The sequence below is a fragment of the Pseudophryne corroboree genome, chromosome 1 (assembly GCF_028390025.1).
Source record: "Pseudophryne corroboree isolate aPseCor3 chromosome 1, aPseCor3.hap2, whole genome shotgun sequence".
NCBI classification, from domain to species: Eukaryota; Metazoa; Chordata; class Amphibia; order Anura; family Myobatrachidae; genus Pseudophryne; species Pseudophryne corroboree.
The window spans coordinates 283,554,951-283,575,403 of NC_086444.1; the positions used below are offsets into that span (position 1 = coordinate 283,554,951).

The 20,453-nt window shown below is 47.5% G+C and overlaps 1 protein-coding gene across 5 annotated transcripts in view; it reads left to right on the forward strand.

The window, feature by feature from the left end:
- The window catches only part of TAOK3 (TAO kinase 3), a 498,025-nt gene that overhangs the window by 228,063 nt on the left and 249,509 nt on the right, over positions 1 to 20,453 (forward strand). The window lies entirely within an intron of this gene.

Here is a 20,453-nt window from a genome sequence, read left to right on the forward strand (position 1 = left end):
CCAGAAGACGGAAGATAAAGATGAAAAACGGCGGCTGAAGACTCCTGTCTTCATTAAGGTAACGCACAGCACTGCAGCTGTGTGCCATTGCTCCCATAGCACACCACACACTCCGGTCACTGTTGGGTGCAGGGCGCTGGGGGGCGGGGGGGGGGGGGGGGCGCCCTGGGCAGCAATTAGTTTACCTTTTTGGCACAAATAGCACATAATACAGTGTATAACACTGTATATGTGCAAAAACCCCCGCCATTAACATTATTTCTCTAACGTCCTAGTGGATGCTGGGACTCCGTCAGGACCATGGGGAATAGCGGGCTCCGCAGGAGACAGGGCACATCTAAAAAAGCTTTTAGGTCACATGGTGCGTACTGGCTCCTCCCCCTATGACCCTCCTCCAAGCCTCAGTTAGGTTTTTGTGCCCGTCCGAGAGGGTGCAATCTAGGTGGCTCTCCTAAAGAGCTGTTTAGAAAAGTTTTTTTTTAGGTTTCAATCTCAGTGATTCCTGCTGGCAACAGGATCACTGCATCGAGGGACTTAGGGGAGAGATTTCCAACTCACCTGCGTGCAGGATGGATTGGAGTCTTAGGCTACTGGACACTTCGCTCCAGAGGGAGTCGGAACACAGGTCAGCCTGGGGTTCGTCCCGGAGCCGCGCCGCCGATCCCCCTTACAGACGCTGAAGAGACGGCAGAACGGAGGTCCGGAAAGCAGGCGGCAGAAGACTCCTCAGTCTTCTTGAAGGTAGCGCACAGCACGGCAGCTGTGCGCCATTGTTGTCACACGGCTCACTGACTCAGTCACGGAGGGTGCAGGGCGCTGCTGGGGGCGCCCTGGGCAGCAATATAATTACCTTTAGTGGCAAAATAAATACATCACATATAGCCATTAAGGCTATATGTATGTATTTTAACCCAGGCCAGTTTCTTAAAAACCGGGGAAAAGCCCGCCGAAAAAGGGGCGGAGCTTATTCTCCTCAGCACTCAGCGCCATTTTCCTGCTCAGCTCCGCTGGTGAGGAAGGCTCCCAGGTCTCTCCCCTGCACTGCACTACAGAAACAGGGTAACAAAGAGAAGGGGGGCATAAATTGGCGATATTTATATATTAAGAGCGCATATATAGTAAACAACACCTTCTAGGGTTGTTTATATACATTTATAGCGCTTTTGGTGTGTGCTGGCAAACTCTCCCTCTGTCTCCCCAAAGGGCTAGGGGGTCCTGTCTTCGATTAGAGCATTCCCTGTGTGGCTGCTGTGTGTCGGTACGTGTGTGTCGACATGTATGAGGACGATGTTGGTGTGGAGGCAGAGCAATTGCCGATGATGGTAATGTCACCCCCTAGGGAGTCGACACCGGAATGGATGGCTTTAGTTATGGAATTACGTGATAATGTCAGCACATTACAAAAGTCAGTTGACGAAATAAGACGCCCGGCAAACCAGTTAGTACCGGTTCAGGCGTCTCAGACACCGTCAGGGGCTGTAAAACGTCCTTTACCTCAGTCAGTCGACACGGGTACCGACACAGATGAATCTAGTGTCGACGGTGAAGAAACAAACGTATTTTCCAATAGGGCCACACGTTATATGATCACGGCAATGAAGGAGGCTTTGCAGATCTCTGATACTGCTGGTACCTCAAAAAGGGGTATTATGTGGGGGGTGAAAAAACTACCTGTATTTTTTCCAGAATCAGAGGAATTGAATGACGTGTGTGATGAAGCGTGGGTTAACCCCGATAGAAAACTGCTAATTTCCAAGAAGTTATTGGCATTATACCCTTTCCCACCAGAGGTTAGGGCGCGCTGGGAAACACCCCCTAGGGTGGATAAGGCGCTCACACGTTTATCAAAGCAAGTGGCGTTGCCGTCTCCTGATACGGCCGCCCTCAAGGATCCAGCAGATAGGAGGCTGGAAACTACACTGAAGAGTATATACACACATACTGGTGTTATACTGCGACCGGCAATAGCCTCAGCCTGGATGTGCAGTGCTGGGGTAGTGTGGTTGGATTCTCTGACTGAAAATATTGATACCCTGGATAGGGACAGTATTTTATTGACTCTAGAGCAATTAAAGGATGCTTTCCTTTATATGCGAGATGCTCAGAGGGATGTTTGTACTCTAGCATCAAGAGTAAGCGCGATGTCCTTATCTGCCAGAAGAAGTTTATGGACGCGACAGTGGTCAGGTGATGCGGATTCCAAGAGGCATATGGAAGTATTGCCATATAAAGGAGAGGAATTGTTTGGGGTCGGTCTTTCGGACCTGGTGGCCACGGCAACTGCCGGCAAATCCACTTTTTTACCTCAGACCCCCTCCCAACAGAAAAAGACACCGTCTTTTCAGCCGCAGTCCTTTCGCTCCTATAAAAAGCGACCAAAAGGACAGTCTTATCTGCCGCGAGGCAGAGGAAAGGGTAAGAAAGGGCAGCAAGCAGCCCCTGCCCAGGAACAGAAGCCCGCCCCGGCTTCTACAAAGCCATCAGCATGACGCTGGGGCTTTACAAGCGGACTCAGGAACGGTGGGGGGTCGACTCAAGATTTTCAGCAATCAATGGGTTCACTCACAAGTGGACCCGTGGGTCCTGCAGATAGTATCTCAGGGTTACATGCTGGAGTTCGAAAGGTCTCCCCCTCGCCGGTTCCTAAAGTCTGCTTTACCAACGTCTCCCTCAGAAAGGACGTCGGTTTTGGAAGCCATTCACAAGCTGTATTCTCAGCAGGTGATAGTCAAGGTACCCCTCCTACAACAGGGAAAGGGGTATTATTCCACACTATTTGTGGTACCGAAACCGGACGGTTCGGTAAGGCCTATTCTAAATCTGAAATCCTTGAACCTGTACATAAAGAAATTCAAGTTCAAGATGGAGTCACTCAGAGCAGTGATAGCGAATCTGGAAGAAGGAGACTTCATGGTGTCCTTGGACATAAAAGATGCTTATCTACATGTCCCGATTTACCCCTCACACCAAGGGTATCTCAGGTTCGTGATACAAGACTGTCATTATCAGTTTCAAACGCTGCCGTTTGGGTTGTCCACGGCCCCTCGGGTCTTTACCAAGGTAATGACCGAAATGATGGTTCTTCTACGAAGAAAAGGCGTATTAATTATCCCTTACTTGGACGATCTCCTGATAAGGGCAAAGTCCAGAGAACAGCTGGAAGTCGGTGTAGCGCTAACACAAGTAGTGCTTCAGCAACACGGGTGGATTCTAAATCTTCCAAAATCTCAATTGACCCCGACAACACATCTGCTGTTCCTGGGCATGATTCTGGACACGGTTCAGAAAAAGGTATTTCTCCCGGAAGAGAAAGCAAGGGAGTTATCCGAACTTGTCAAGAACCTCCTAAAACCAGGAACTGTGTCAGTACATCAATGCACAAGAGTCCTGGGAAAGATGGTGGCTTCGTACGAAGCGATTCCATTCGGCAGATTCCATGCACGAACATTTCAGTGGGATCTGCTGGACAAATGGTCCGGATCGCATCTGCACATGCATCAGCGGATAACACTGTCACCGAGAACAAGGTTGTCTCTCCTGTGGTGGTTGCAGACTGCCCATCTGTTAGTGGGCCGCAGATTCGGCATACAGGACTGGGTCCTGGTGACTACGGATGCCAGCCTACGAGGTTGGGGAGCAGTCACAAAGGGAAGAAACTTCCAGGGCGTGTGGTCAAACCTGGAGACGTCTCTTCACATAAATATACTGGAGCTAAGAGCGATCTACAATGCTCTAAGCCTGGCAAAATCGCTGCTTCAGGGTCAGCCGGTGTTGATCCAGTCCGACAACATCACGGCAGTCGCCCACGTAAACCGACAAGGCGGCACGAGAAGCAGGAGTGCAATGGCAGAAGCTGCAAGGATTCTGCGCTGGGCGGAGAATCATGTCGTAGCACTGTCAGCAGTGTTCATCCCGGGAGTGGACAACTGGGAAGCAGATTTCCTCAGCAGACACGACCTTCACCCGGGAGAGTGGAGACTTCATCCAGAAGTTTTCCACATGATTGTGAACCGTTGGGAAAAACCAAAGGTGGACATGATGGCGTCTCGCCTCAACAAAAAATTGGACAGGTATTGCGCCAGGTCAAGAGACCCTCAGGCAATAGCTGTGGACGCTCTGGTAACACCGTGGGTGTACCAGTCAGTGTATGTGTTCCCTCCTCTGCCTCTCATACCAAAGGTACTGAGAATTATACGGAAAAGAGGAGTAAGAACAATACTGGTAGCTCCGGACTGGCCAAGAAGAACTTGGTATCCGGAACTTCAAGAGAGGCTCACGGAGGATCCGTGGCCTCTACCTCTAAGAAGGGATCTGCTTCAGCAGGGACCTTGTATGTTCCAAGACTTACCGCGGCTGCGTTTGACGGCATGGCGGTTGAACGCCGGATTCTAAAAGAGAAGGGCATTCCTGAGGAAGTTATTCCTACTTTACTTAAAGCCAGGAAAGAAGTGACCGCACAACATTATCACCGCATTTGGAGAAAATATGTTGCGTGGTGTGAGGCCAAGAAGGTGTCAAAGTCAGAAAAATATCCCTATACACATTGCCATATTTGCACCGCACACTGGTCTGCGCTGCGCATGCGTACGCTCTCCCGTGAAGGCGCATACCCGCAATAGCGTGCACCCGCGGACGCACGGTATGCGTATTTACGGTAGAGTTTATGTAGCCGTAGCGTGCGACTCATTCGTTACATATTTTCACAATTAATGTAGTTTGTAGACCATGGTCCCTTTGATAGATTCTGAAAGTTTGGTTAATATAGAATGTCCCTGAACGGAGGAATCCCTCTTTGTATTGTGCGAAGGGTCTAACAGGAATCATACAGCAGTGTTTGGTACCCATCGGAAGAGTATTTAATTAACAATATTCCGGTGTTGGTTTGGAGCGTATTAATCGCTCGTGCGGATAGTTATGGACATAAGAAGTTTATGTCCATTTCTATTATTTACTCATACCCAGGTATGCGGCGGGAAACCCAGTTTCCCACCCACCTGAGCTGTTGGAAATCGTCACAGCCCACCTGTATGAATCAACCTATGACCTTTTGTTATGATGCGGGGCCGAATTCCTTCGTCCAATGGACAATGGGATTGTAGGGACTATGAGATTGCATTGTGTGTGGGGCATAAATAGGCAGGCCGACCATATCCAACTTCACTCTCATCAACGGTTTTCTTGCTGATAATCGGGAGCTGGATATCGAGGCGCATGCGATCATACCCTTTGTGCGTAAGTTTCTCTCCGTAATCATTGTCTTACTGTGAGCCAATCTCTCTCTCTCTCCGTCTCTCTCTCTCTCTCCGTCTCTCTCTCTCTCACCCTTCTCTTTCTCTTGTATCTCCCATTGACTATTATCGTATTGTATTAGATCAGCATAGTATTGTATTGTATTTCTTGTATAGTTATTTGGTTAGGAAGTCTCTGTTATATTGTAGTGTATCATTTGTACTGTGATTCTTTTTGCAAGTATAATAGTTATAATACAGATAATAGGCTTTGGACCCTAAACAGGTATCTGTGTATTTTTCTCATAGTGTTAAGTGTTCACTTGAGCGTCGGTGACGCTCAAACAGCTTTGTAGTTAGTCAGGTTACACAAGGTTGCACTTACACCCTGTATTCACATTAAGGTATTCTGTGTATTACTTTGATAAAAGGTTTAGACAAAGGTATAGCGTTGTGAGCGTCTGCGCCGCTGGTGATCTCCTCGTGGTCTCGAGCGTCCGCTACGCCGTAGCGAATCATTACTCTAGTCATAACCAATAACGTGGTGTCCTGTGATCACTGGGCCGTGAGCGAACGTGACGCTTGAGCGTCTCGCCTTCGGCTGAGCGATCGTTACGCAACTAGCGTACCCTTACGGTACTTCTTAAGTAAACAGCGTACAGTGTTCTTAGACTTCATTAAGGGTTGTTTATACGACAAAAGAATTTAGCATTGTCAATTGGGGACTCGTCCTGTCCTTCTCATATCTGCACTAGGTAGATCAGCAGACATTATCCCCCAGCAAAGGGTGGGAGGTTGTCTCGCAGTGCTGACGGGATAAGCGTCTGCTTCACTTAGATAAAGAGTGCTGAAGGAATCCGGGAACCGGAAGTAAGAACAAAACGCTTGTGTCTTTTAAAACTGTTTATTTCTCTTCTGTCTTGCGTATACACGCACGCATACATATATATCTGCATTTCTTTTTCAATTTCGTATATCACTATTCCTGTTTGCCAATTTTTATAGTTGATAGAAAGTACTAAAAGAGATTTGCTGTTATTTCATAGTAGAGGTAATAGTTAAAGTATAGACCAACACACGGCTTGTCTGGGAGATAAGGCAGTCAGTGTGGTGTGCGGTAGATGATCAGGGATCATCTACATTGATAAAAGTAGAAATTGTGTTACGGTGGATCTTTTGTTTTGCGTACACGTGTCTCTAACAAAGACTAGCGTACGCAATCCAAAGGCAGACGCACGCAGCGTACATTACGCAACGTAGCGTCCGGTTACGCCCACGTAGCTCAAGTTGTGATAAGGCGATAAGTAACGCACAGCGGTAGATAACGCGACGCGGTAAATAACGCAAATCTATTTTTGGAAAATTTGAAATTTAGTTTAACAGATCCTGCTCCTAATTGGTAACACAGCTGGGCTAAAGAAAATTTCTGCGCAGAAATAGATATAGAAACGAAAGTGTACATGTGTTGAGTGAGTGTGTTTTTGTATACATAAGTTTATATAACTTAGAGGTTGAACCAAAAAAGAAATCGGGTACTCGTAAAGGACATACGTGTAAGTGACATATACGGTGGCTAGGGAGGCATCCCTGGTTAAATAATATTTGAGCATTAGAGTATAGCGGACCACAAGGTAACAAGACCAGGAGGTCACAAGGTAACAAGGCCAGGAGGTCACAAGGACAAGGCCAGGAGGTCACAAGGACAAGGCCAGGAGGTCACAAGGTACAAGAAGGTCCGCTATAAAGGTACAAGAAGCACAACCCCGGGGGTTGGTGCTAAAACCCATATAGGCCATTGGAAGCTCTGGCTGAAGGAATTCGCAGCCGCAATTTTCGATTCCATTGATCTCTCAGTACATAACAGGTAGTGCTTATGTACTGAACGATTGTACCGCACGTAATTGTGTGCAGTAGTTAGTAATCTGACCTAATACCATTAGCGTAAAGTGGTCACAAACGCTATTTGTACATTCTGACGTGATTTGTGTAATTTTTTATTTTTAAAGGGAAGTTCGCTGGTCACTCAGGAACTATCTAACAACCCCACCTTTACTGGAAAGAGTAAGTGTCCTGCGGGTAACCCTCGTATGTTCCAGTAAACAGAAGGTTTCTGGTAGGGCCCTGTATCGAGTACGCCAGCACCATATCGGTGTGATCAGGTCGTATTGGTCGAGGTGGGCGAGTGAGTGGGGTACTCGGTAAACCGCCACCGCCGGCCTATTTTGAATAATTTGGTTTGCTGTAAGGGTTCGCTGAAGACCGTGATATAAAGATCAAAGGAGTAGTAAGCAACACCTGCAGATTATGGGGGCCAATTGTTCAGGTAGGGGGCGATCAACCTCGGTTCGGGTTGATTCAGAGAACCGACCAGTCGGGTCGGCAAGGTACATCATGTGTGAAAAATACGGAAGTCACACAGAGGTTTTATGTGATGAATGGGAGAGAATGACTGAACAAGACCGGGAGAAATTCCCAAGAATAGGTAGCTTCAGTCCAGAAGTGTTACAAAATTTAAGGAGGAGGATATGTCTCATAAAATCAACAGAGACGAATTCAGCATCATGATTATTTACAGTTGTGGCAACAGGAAGGTGAGATACAGAGAGGTTTGGCTCTGGCGGCGGGATCTGGGGCAGTCAGGAAACTGATAGCCACAGCCCCGCCACCACCATACATAGCAGGAGAGAAGTTGATTACGGAGAGAAACGCACTGGGTTGTAAAACACAAACACTTAGTAACCCTGTAAATGTTAATGATGTTAACCAAGTAACCCATGCAATTACTAACCCGTGCAAGATGTACCCTGTTTTGAACTTTCCTCAGGAGTGTGATCAAGAAGACGATCCAGCAACAATTTCAGCTCTCTCTCTAGCGGCCACCATAGCAGAGACCACAGTAGGCACAGCAACACCCACGAGATTAGCGAAGGCCCCTAGCGGAGGGATAGGTGAGGTCGTGTCAACGGATGGACTTGCCCCAAGAGACTGTGATCCGGATTTTGATGTTAACCATGATGTTGACCAGAGCAGTCTGTCCCGGCGAGAGTACCATAGAGGTCGAGAGAGGTTCTGGAATGGGTTCCGATTATGATGATGGAGGCGTAGTTTTCCAAGATCAACCAAACCAACAAGCAAAGGCGAGTATCAGAAAACGATCCGATAGAAGAAATTGTGATGGATTGTTAGCTGAAGAAAACTGTATCTGTAGGCTCTGTGACAATTTGATTGAGGATGGGTGCATAAAGAAATGCCAATCCAGTTTTAATATCCATATGGACCGGCATCCATTGAGTGACTATCACTCCTTAGTGGGTAACGTATTAAACCAAACAGATTGTTGGGTATGCTCTCAAGTACCTCAGGGTCATAGCAAATCAGGGCTAGTACCATTTCCTTTAACGTTAGGGGAGGTACTTGAGCTAAGTGGTGGGAGACCGGTGGACCGGAGGTTTAACATCTCCAGCCCTCCTAGTTTGAAGCTCCACCAATACCATGTGGATAGGTCCCTCTTATGTTTTAATATCTCCAATCCTCGTAAGCCGGGAAATTGGGAAGTGTCATGGAGCAACCTTACCATGACCTTTTCACACAGAGCAGATAGAATGCCTACAGATACAGAGCTTGTACGCCACATAGCCAGTAGAGGAAAATCTTTCCGGTATCGATATACCTTAGGGAATAGGATTACTAGAGTTGGAGAAGTATCACCAGGATACTGTGCACATATCGTACAAACTGATACGTGCATTAAGCAGATGGAAGAATTAGGGTCAGGAGAGTTCACCTGGAAGGTGTGTAATATGGTCATGTCCTTCTCCGTCCCATATGTTCTCCCCGATGATGCATATTTCATATGCGGGAGAAAGGCGTACAAGTGGCTTGCCCCAAACTCTGAAGGATTGTGTTATATTGGAAAAGTATTGCCTGAAGTGATGACTGTTACACATGACAAAATGAAGGACATACACCGTGGTGCCCAAGCTCCTTATACTCACACTCATTACGAGCACCGAGTTAAAAGACAACTGTCAGAAAGGTTAGAGCATCCGGCCTCTGATCTTATCCATGAATCCACCGGGATTCAGGTTCTGGTAGCGTTAGATTTCACTCGCACCGCTCGAGGAGTGATGAATTATAGATACATTTCCGCACTCGCCAATTTGTTAGATAATATCACTGAAATGTATGATGACACGTTCAGATACACTGGAAGAGAACTTCAAGCTTATAAAACAGAACTAGTTCAGCATAGGATGGTTCTTAATTATCTTACAGCAGTAACAGGCGGATATTGTGTTACATTGGCAACACAGTACGGCATAAAGTGTTGCACGTATATCACAAATAGCACCGAGGATCCGGTAGAGGTCATAGACCAAAAGATGGACGATATTCTCCAATTAAAATGGGAATTTCGCCGAAAACACAATCTCACCCTTGCCGCTGTAGGTAATGAGCTGACTAGTTGGGTGTCATGGTTGAACCCGCGAAATTGGTTCTCCGGTTTAGGAGACTGGGCTCAAGGAGTCATAATGGATGTTGGAAAGTTTCTCCTATGTATCTTAGGTGTTGTTATATCTATTGGATTGATATTTAGATGCGGGCAGGCTTTAATGAGGTGCAAACAAAGTACAAGAGTGATGAGCTTGAGGAGTGAGGAAACTGTAATTAACCTGGATTTGATTTATGACCCAATGATAGAAACCATGATGTGATGAAAATGCGATTATAAGGTCCGTTTCTTTCACCTGTTTTTCTGTTTTTTTCTCCAAGATACAAAGACCCCCTTGGACGAGGAAGTTGACGAGACGCTATACAGACAACAGACAAGCACCAAAGATGAAGTTTTGACCACTTAAGAAATGGACATTTGATGAACTTTGCCATGGATCCCCAGTTTCCCTAGTATTCTTAAACTCACGCTAGCCCAACATTTTTGTAAATCTGATGGCACTGACAAAGCTATTTGCTCATGCCCAAGGATCAATACAGCGCAAAGAAGACGACTCTCAACAGATACCGAACAAAACTTCAACAACAGATGTACATTTCCCTGACATAGAATATCATTGCATTTTCCATAAGTGTTCTTTATCTTCATCTCTACAACCCTCAGGTAATAACACACATAGTATAGGGAATACAGGCACAGATATCAGCAATCACATTCCCCCATTCATGTATCATCAACTAAAATGTGCTCCCCATTTTGTTCAAAAGCCGAAAAGAGCTCGGTAAAGTTTGACAGCCCATCCACAGACCTGTACCACGGGATAAGAAGGAATTCAAATGTATACTTCGCAATACCTCGAAGCTTGATTTACCACACGTACGGCACGATGATACATGACCCTCCAAACATGGACTCATACACACATGCTTCTGCTTTCTCACTAGGTCATACCCTCTTCACACCTACTCCACTCTTCTTCCTTTCCCCACCATGGAAATCAATTAACCCCTGACTTATATTTTTCTCCTTTTGAAATGTTTTAGAAGGTGGCAGTTATTATTGACTGCCAAAGGGTGGACTGTCAAAGTCAGAAAAATATCCCTATACACATTGCCATATTTGCACCGCACACTGGTCTGCGCTGCGCATGCGTACGCTCTCCCGTGAAGGCGCATACCCGCAATAGCGTGCACCCGCGGACGCACGGTATGCGTATTTACGGTAGAGTTTATGTAGCCGTAGCGTGCGACTCATTGGTTACATATTTTCACAATTAATGTAGTTTGTAGACCATGGTCCCTTTGATAGATTCTGAAAGTTTGGTTAATATAGAATGTCCCTGAACGGAGGAATCCCTCTTTGTATTGTGCGAAGGGTCTAACAGGAATCATACAGCAGTGTTTGGTACCCATCGGAAGAGTATTTAATTAACAATATTCCGGTGTTGGTTTGGAGCGTATTAATCGCTCGTGCGGATAGTTATGGACATAAGAAGTTTATGTCCATTTCTATTATTTACTCATACTCAGGTATGCGGCGGGAAACCCAGTTTCCCACCCACCTGAGCTGTTGGAAATCGTCACAGCCCACCTGTATGAATCAACCTATGACCTTTTGTTATGATGCGGGGCCGAATTCCTTCGTCCAATGGACAATGGGATTGTAGGGACTATGAGATTGCATTGTGTGTGGGGCATAAATAGGCAGGCCGACCATATCCAACTTCACTCTCATCAACGGTTTTCTTGCTGATAATCGGAGCTGGATATCGAGGCGCATGCGATCATACCCTTTGTGCGTAAGTTTCTCTCCGTAATCATTGTCTTACTGTGAGCCAATCTCTCTCTCTCTCCGTCTCTCTCTCTCTCTCCGTCTCTCTCTCTCTCACCCTTCTCTTTCTCTTGTATCTCCCATTGACTATTATCGTATTGTATTAGATCAGCATAGTATTGTATTGTATTTCTTGTATAGTTATTTGGTTAGGAAGTCTCTGTTATATTGTAGTGTATCATTTGTACTGTGATTCTTTTTGCAAGTATAATAGTTATAATACAGATAATAGGCTTTGGACCCTAAACAGGTATCTGTGTATTTTTCTCATAGTGTTAAGTGTTCACTTGAGCGTCGGTGACGCTCAAACAGCTTTGTAGTTAGTCAGGTTACACAAGGTTGCACTTACACCCTGTATTCACATTAAGGTATTCTGTGTATTACTTTGATAAAAGGTTTAGACAAAGGTATAGCGTTGTGAGCGTCTGCGCCGCTGGTGATCTCCTCGTGGTCTCGAGCGTCCGCTACGCCGTAGCGAATCATTACTCTAGTCATAACCAATAACGTGGTGTCCTGTGATCACTGGGCCGTGAGCGAACGTGACGCTTGAGCGTCTCGCCTTCGGCTGAGCGATCGTTACGCAACTAGCGTACCCTTACGGTACTTCTTAAGTAAACAGCGTACAGTGTTCTTAGACTTCATTAAGGGTTGTTTATACGACAAAAGAATTTAGCATTGTCAAAGGCTCCAACGGAAGAATTTCAATTGGGTCGATTCTTACATTTCCTGCAAGCAGGATTGTCTATGGGCCTCAAATTGGGGTCCATTAAAGTTCAAATTTCGGCCTTATCAATTTCCTTCCAGAAGGAATTGGCGTCAGTGCCTGAAGTACAAACTTTTGTCAAAGGTGTACTACATATACAACCCCCAATAGTGCCTCCAGTGGCACCGTGGGATTTGAACGTGGTTCTAAATTTTCTCAAATCTCATTGGTTTGAGCCTTTAAAATCGGTAGATTTAAAATACCCTACATGGAAGGTAACCATGCTGTTGGCCCTGGCTTCAGCCAGGAGAGTTTCGGAGTTGGCAGCTTTGTCATACAAAAGCCCATATCTGATATTCCATTCGGACAGGGCAGAATTGAGGACACGTCCTCAATTTCTCCCTAAGGTGGTTTCGGCATTTCACTTGAACCAGCCTATTGTGGTGCCTGCGGCTACTAGCGACTTGGAGGACTCCAAGTTACTGGACGTTGTCAGAGCATTAAAAATATATATTTCAAGGACAGCTGGAGTCAGAAAATCTGACTCGTTGTTTACATTGTATGCACCCAACAAGTTGGGTGCTCCTGCGTCTAAACAGACGATTGCACGTTGGATATGTAGTACAATCCAACTTGCACATTCTGTGGCAGGCCTGCCACAGCCTAAATCTGTAAAGGCCCATTCCACAAGGAAAGTGGGCTCATCCTGGGCGGCTGCCCGAGGAGTCTCGGCATTACAACTTTGCCGAGCAGCTACGTGGTCAGGGGAGAACACGTTTGTAAAATTTTACAAATTTTAACTCTGGCTAAAGAGGACCTGGAGTTCTCTCATTCGGTGCTGCAGAGTCATCCGCACTCTCCCGCCCGTTTGGGAGCTTTGGTATAATCCCCATGGTCCTGACGGAGTCCCAGCATCCACTAGGACGTTAGAGAAAATAAGAATTTACTTACCGATAATTCTATTTCTCATAGTCCGTAGTGGATGCTGGGCGCCCATCCCAAGTGCGGATTGTCTGCAATGCTTGTACATAGTTATTGTTACAAAAATCGGGTTATTGTTGTTGTGAGCCATCTTTTCAGAGGCTCCTTCTGTTATCATGCTGTTAACTGGGTTCAGATCACAAGTTGTACGGTGTGATTGGTGTGGCTGGTATGAGTCTTACCCGGGATTCAAGATCCTTCCTTATTGTGTACGCTCGTCCGGGCACAGTACCTAACTGAGGCTTGGAGGAGGGTCATAGGGGGAGGAGCCAGTACGCACCATGTGACCTAAAAGCTTTTTTAGATGTGCCCTGTCTCCTGCGGAGCCCGCTATTCCCCATGGTCCTGACGGAGTCCCAGCATCCACTACGGACTATGAGAAATAGAATTATCGGTAAGTAAATTCTTATTAAAAACTGGGAGAAGCCCGCCGCTGAGGGGGCGGGGCTATCTTCCTCAGCACAGCCAGCGCCATTTTCTCTTCACAGCTCCGCTGGAAGGACGCTCCCCAGGCTCTCCCCTGCAGTATCCAGTACAACAAGGGTAAAAAAGAGAGGGGGGGGCACATAAATTTAGGCGCAATTTGTGTTAATAAGCAGCTATTGGGAAAAATCACTCGGTATAGTGAAAATCCCTGTGTTATATAGCGCTGTGGTGTGTGCTGGCATACTCTCTCTCTGTCTCCCCAAAGGACTTTGTGGGGTCCTGTCCTCAGTCAGAGCATTCCCTGTGTGTGTGCGGTGTGTCGGTACGGCTGTGTCGACATGTTTGATGTGGAGGGCTACGTGGAGGCGGAGCAGGAGCCGATAAGTGTGATGTCGCCCCCTACGGGGCCGACACCAGAGTGGATGGATATGTGGAAGGTAATAACCGACAGTGTCAACTCTTTACATAAAAGGTTTGATGACGTAACAGCCTTGGGACAGCCGGCATCTCAGCCCGCGCCTGCCCAGGCGTCTCAGAGGCCATCAGGGGCTCAAAAACGCCCGCTACCTCAGATGGCAGACACAGATGTCGACACGGAGTCTGACTCCAGTGTAGACGAGGATGAGACAAATGTACAGTCCACAAGGGCCATCCGATGCATGATTACGGCAATGAAAAATGTGTTGCACATTTCTGACATTAACCCGGTTACCACTAAAAAGGGTATTATGTTTGGGGAGAAAAAGCAGCCAGTGACTTTTCCCCCATCTGATGAATTAAATGAATTGTGTGAAGAAGCGTGGTGTTCCCCTGATAAGAAACTAGTGATTTCTAAGAGGTTACTGATGGCGTACCCTTTCCCGCCAACGGATAGGTTACGCTGGGAGACATCCCCTAGGGTGGACAAGGCGCTCACACGATTATCTAAAAGGGTGGCACTGCCGTCTCAGGATACGGCCGCCCTAAAGGAGCCTGCAGATAGAAAGCAGGAGGCTTTCCTGAAGTCTGTATATACACACTCAGGTACTATACTGAGACCTGCTATTGCTTCAGCATGGATGTGTAGTGCTGCAGCAGCATGGTCTGATACCCTGTCAGACAACATTGATACCCTCGACAGGGATGCTATTTTGCTAACCATAGAGCATATAAAGGACGTCGTCTTGTATATGAGGGATGCACAGAGGGACATTTGCCGGCTGGCATCTAGAATTAATGCAATGTCCATTTCTGCCATTAGAGTATTATGGACTCAGCAGTGGACAGGTGATGCTGATTCTAAAAGGCACATGGAGGTTTTGCCTTATAAGGGTGAGGAATTGTTTGGGGACGGTCTCTCGGACCTCGTATCCACAGCAACAGCTGGGAAGTCGACTTTTTTACCTCGGGTTCCCTCACAGCCTAAGAAAGCACCGTATTATCAAGTACAGTCCTTTCGGCCTCAGAAAGGCAAGCGGGTCAGAGGCGAACCTTTCTGCCCAGAGGCAGGGGTAGAGGAAAAAAGCTGCACCAGACAGCCAGTTCCCAGGAACAAAAATCCTCCCCTGCTTCCACTAAGTCCACCGCATGACGCTGGGGCTCCACAGGTGGAGCCAGGTGCGGTGGGGGCGCGTCTCCGGAACTTCAGCGACCAGTGGGTTCGCTCACAGGTGGATCTCTGGGTTCTACAAGTGGTATCTCAGGGATACATGCTGGAGTTCGAGGCGACTCCCCCTCGCTGTTACCTCAAATCAGCCTTGCCAGCGGCTCCCAGGGAAAGGGAGGTAGTGCTGGCGGCTATTCACAAGCTGTACCTTCAGCAGGTGATAATCAAGGTTCCCCTCCTTCAACAGGGACGGGGTTACTATTCCACAATGTTTGTGGTACCGAAACCAGACGGTTCGGTGAGACCCATTCTAAATTTAAAATCCTTGAACACTTATGTAAGGAAGTTCAAGTTCAAAATGGAATCGCTCAGGGCGGTTATTGCAAGCCTGGAAGAGGGGGATTTTATGGTGTCGCTGGACATCAAGGACGCTTATCTGCATGTCCCCATTTACCCACCTCACAAGGAGTACTTCAGGTTTGTGGTACAGGACTGTCATTACCAATTCCAGACGTTGCCGTTTGGTCTGTCCACGGCACCGAGGGTATTTACCAAGGTAATGGCCGAAATGATGATACTCCTTCGGAAGAAGGGAGTTATAATTATCCCGTACTTGGACGATCTCCTTATAAAGGCGAGGTCCAAGGAGCAATTGTTAGTCAACGTAGCACTATCTCGGGAAGTGCTGCAACAGCACGGCTGGATTCTGAATATCCCAAAGTCGCAGCTGATTCCTGCGACGCGTCTGCTGTTCTTGGGCATGACCTGGACACAGAACAGAAGAAGGTGTTTCTCCCGGTGGAGAAGGCCCAGGAATTGTCATCTCTGGTCAGGGACCTCCTGAAACCAAAACAGGTGTCGGTGCATCACTGCACGCGAGTCCTGGGAAAGATGGTAGCTTCTTACGAAGCAATTCCCTTCGGCAGGTTCCATGCAAGGATCTTTCAGTGGGATCTGTTAGACAAGTGGTCCGGATCGCATCTTCAGATGCATCGGCTGATCACCCTGTCCCCGAGGGCCAGGGTGTATCTGCTGTGGTGGCTGCAGAGTGCTCATCTTCTCGAGGGCCGCAGATTCGGCATACAGGACTGGGTCCTGGTGACCAGGAATGCAAGCCTCCGAGGTTGGGGGGCAGTCACTCAGGGAAGGAACTTCCAAGGACAGTGGTCAAGTCAGGAGACTTCCCTTCTCATAAATATTCTGGAACTAAGGGCCATTTACAACGCCCTGAGTCAAGCAGAACCCCTGCTTCAAAACCAACCGGTGCTGATTCAGTCAGACAACATTACGGCGGTTGCCCATGTAAACCGACAGGGCGGCACAAGAAGCAGGATGGCAATTGCAGAAGCCACAAGGATTCTTCGATGGGCGGAGAATCACGTGCTAGCACTGTCAGCAGTGTTCATTCCGGGAGTGGACAACTGGGAAGCAGACTTCCTCAGCAGGCACGACCTCCACCCGGGAGAGTGGGGACTTCATCCAGAAGTCTTCACGCTGATTGTAAATCGTTGGGAACGGCCACAGGTAGACATGATGGCGTCCCGTCTCAACAAAAAGCTAACTAAAATATTGCGCCAGGTCAAGAGACCCTCAGGCGATAGCTGTGGACGCACTAGTGACACCGTGGGTGTACCAGTCGGTTTATGTGTTCCCTCCTCTTCCTCTCATACCCAAGGTACTGAGGATTGTAAGAAAGAGAGGAGTAAGAACTATACTCATTGTTCCGGATTGGCCAAGAAGAACTTGGTACCCAGAACTACAAGAAATGATCTCAGAGGACCCATGGCCTCTACCTCTCAGACAGGACCTGTTACAGCAGGGGCCCTGTGTGTTCCAAGACTTACCGCGGCTGCGTTTGACGGCATGGCGGTTGAACGCCGGATCCTAACGGAAAAGGGCATTCCAGATGAAGTGATTCCTACGCTGATAAAGGCTAGGAAAGACGTGACAGCACAACATTATCACCGTATATGGCGAAAATATGTTGCTTGGTGTGAGGCCAGGAAGGCCCCTACAGAGGAATTCCAGCTGGGTCGATTCCTGAACTTCCTACAGTCAGGAGTGACTATGGGCCTAAAATTAGGATCCATAAAGGTCCAGATTTCGGCCCTATCTATTTTCTTTCAAAAAGAACTGGCTTCACTGCCTGAAGTTCAGACGTTTGTTAAGGGAGTGCTGCATATTCAGCCCCCTTTTGTGCCTCCAGTGGCACCTTGGGATCTTAACGTTGTGTTGGATTTCCTGAAATCCCACTGGTTTGAGCCACTTAAGACCGTGGAGCTAAAATATCTCACGTGGAAAGTGGTCATGCTATTGGCCTTAGCATCGGCTAGGCGTGTGTCAGAATTGGCGGCTTTGTCGTGTAAAAGCCCTTATCTGATCTTCCATATGGACAGGGCAGAATTGAGGACTCGTCCCCAATTTCTCCCTAAGGTGGTATCAGCATTTCATTTGAACCAACCTATTGTTGTGCCTGCGGCTACTAGGGACTTGGAGGACTCCAAGTTACTAGATGTAGTCAGGGCTTTGAAAATCTATGTAGCCAGGACGGCTGGAGTCAGGAAAACTGACTCGCTGTTTATCCTGCATGCGCCCAACAAGCTGGGTGCACCTGCTTCAAAGCAAACTATTGCGCGCTGGATCTGTAACACGATTCAGCAAGCTCATTCTGCGGCAGGATTGCCGCATCCTAAATCAGTAAAAGCCCATTCCACAAGGAAGGTGGGCTCTTCTTGGGCGGCTGCCCGAGGGGTCTCGGCTTTACAGCTTTGCCGAGCTGCTACTTGGTCGGGTTCAAACACATTTGCTAAGTTCTACAAGTTTGATACCCTGGCTGAGGAGGACCTTGCCTTTGCTCATTCGGTGCTGCAGAGTCATCCGCACTCTCCCGCCCGTTTGGGAGCTTCGGTATAATCCCCATGGTCCTTACGGAGTTCCCAGCATCCACTAGGACGTCAGAGAAAATAAGAATTTACTCACCGGTAATTCTATTTCTCGTAGTCCGTAGTGGATGCTGGGCGCCCGTCCCAAGTGCGGACTCTCTGCAATACATGTATATAGTTATTGCTTAACTAAAGGGTTATTGTTATGAGCCATCTGTTACTGAGGCTCAGTTGTTGTTCATACTGTTAACTGGGTATGGTTATCACGAGTTGTACAGTGTGATTGGTGTGGCTGGTATGAGTATTACCCTGGATTCCAAATCCTTTCCTGGTAATGTCGGCTCTTCCGGGCACAGTTTCCCTAACTGAGGTCTGGAGGAGGGGCATAGAGGGAGGAGCCAGTGCACACCAGATATAGTACCTAATCTTTCTTTTAAGAGTGCCCAGTCTCCTGCGGAGCCCGTCTATTCCCATGGTCCTTACGGAGTTCCCAGCATCCACTACGGACTACGAGAAATAGAATTACCGGTGAGTAAATTCTTATTATTTTTTTTTCTAAATACAAGGATGGTGCTCATAGTGCAGATTGTATGTATTTCTTAAAAAGACATTTAGCTCAAAACAAATCAACAGTGTGAATGAGACTTGCACCCTAAAAACCCACACGGTGGGCTGGTTACCACATGAAACTCCAAAGGCAATAGCTGCACACTGCGCCGGCTGTGGACTACAGCTGGGACCCGTCAGGACACCGTGACGGGAAATCGGTCTGGATGCAGAGCTGAATGGAGATGATGCGTCTGGCACATATAATATATATATATATATTTTTTTTTTTCTCTAGCATCCATAAGGGATATTGGGGACAGAATTAGTATGATGGGGTATAGACAGGTCCAAAGGAGCCAGTGCACTTTACATTTCTTCAGCAGGGTGTGCTGGCTCCTACCCTCTATGCCCCCTGCTACAGGCAGTTTAGAAGAAAGTGCCCTCAGTAGAGGATGCACACTCTGCAGCTCCAGAGTTTTTTTTCCTTCAATTTCACTTAAAACTTTTGTTTTTTTTGGTATGCTGTTTTGGCAACCGAATACCTGCGCCATGGGAGTTAGGGGGGGGAAACAGTCATCAGCCTCATGAGGTGCAGAGCTGCTTCTCCGCTGCAGGACCACCGTCCTGAGGGGCTGTTTGTTCAGCGGGGCACTGCGCCTTAGCTGCCGCAGCCTGCTGCACACCTCTAACAGAGCCTGAAGGTGATCGATGTGGTGAGTACAGGGGGGCCCCCCCGGTTCATTGTGCGGCAGACGTGTGTGTGAGGCGTACGGGTCCCTCTTGGGGGCGACCCACGGGTGCCCCTGTGTGAGACTGGCGGGAGGTATGTTGTACCAAGCATTTATGTGAGGCTACACAGCCTGTGGAGACTTTGCCAGTATAAAAATCTTATCGTAGCTCCGGCGCTATAGGGGGGGCGGAGCTACATCAGAGCGGGCTCAGCGACGTTTTGGCACCTTTATCTGCATAAGCGAGCAGCAGCAGCCTCATACAGCTCCTCAAAACGGTCACAGGAACGCTGGTACCGGGTGTAGAGGGGGAGAGCCGCTATTAGTGCACAGTTTACAAATTATCTGTACAGCAGTATCACTGTTTTATTGTACTACATAAAACGCTGACAGTCTCACTGGGGTTGTGAAGTGTTGGGTATGCTGGGGTCCTCTCTTCTGTGTCTCCTCTAACAGGCAATAGGGCAGGCTTGTATTGTATTCAGTCTGTGTTGTATGTGTATATTCTCTGTATTTCATTATGGTGAAACAGAAGTCATGCAGTGTATGTAATGCCAGATTCTCCCCTATTTCATCTGGCTCCATATCATGTGAGCAGTGTAGTCAGTCATCACAAAATGCTGATAACATAGGGGAGAGTCCAGATCCTTCCTGGCTGGGGGCTATAAAAACTATGATGTCGGATATGTAATCTCAGCTCACTGCCAATGCAAATAAAACACAAGAACTGAAACAAGCAGTGGCTAACCTAACTGCTAAGGCAGATTCTTTCCATCCCCCGCTGTCTACAGGTGCACAAAAACATGCTTTACCTGCAATCCTGTCAGATTCTGATGATGATGTACAGGCGGATGGGGATGATGGGGACCCTATTAGTACGGATTCCACCCCTACACAGGGTATAGAACCCCTCATATTGGCTATACGGGATGTGTTAAAGCTCACCCTGGAGGACGCTACTAATCAGCAGTAATTTTTCCTCCCACAAGGCAAACTGACAGTCACATTTCCTGATTCCAAAGAATTGGATGATTTATTTAAATTAGCCTGGAAAAAATCCAGATAAAAAATATCAGGTGTCCAAAAGG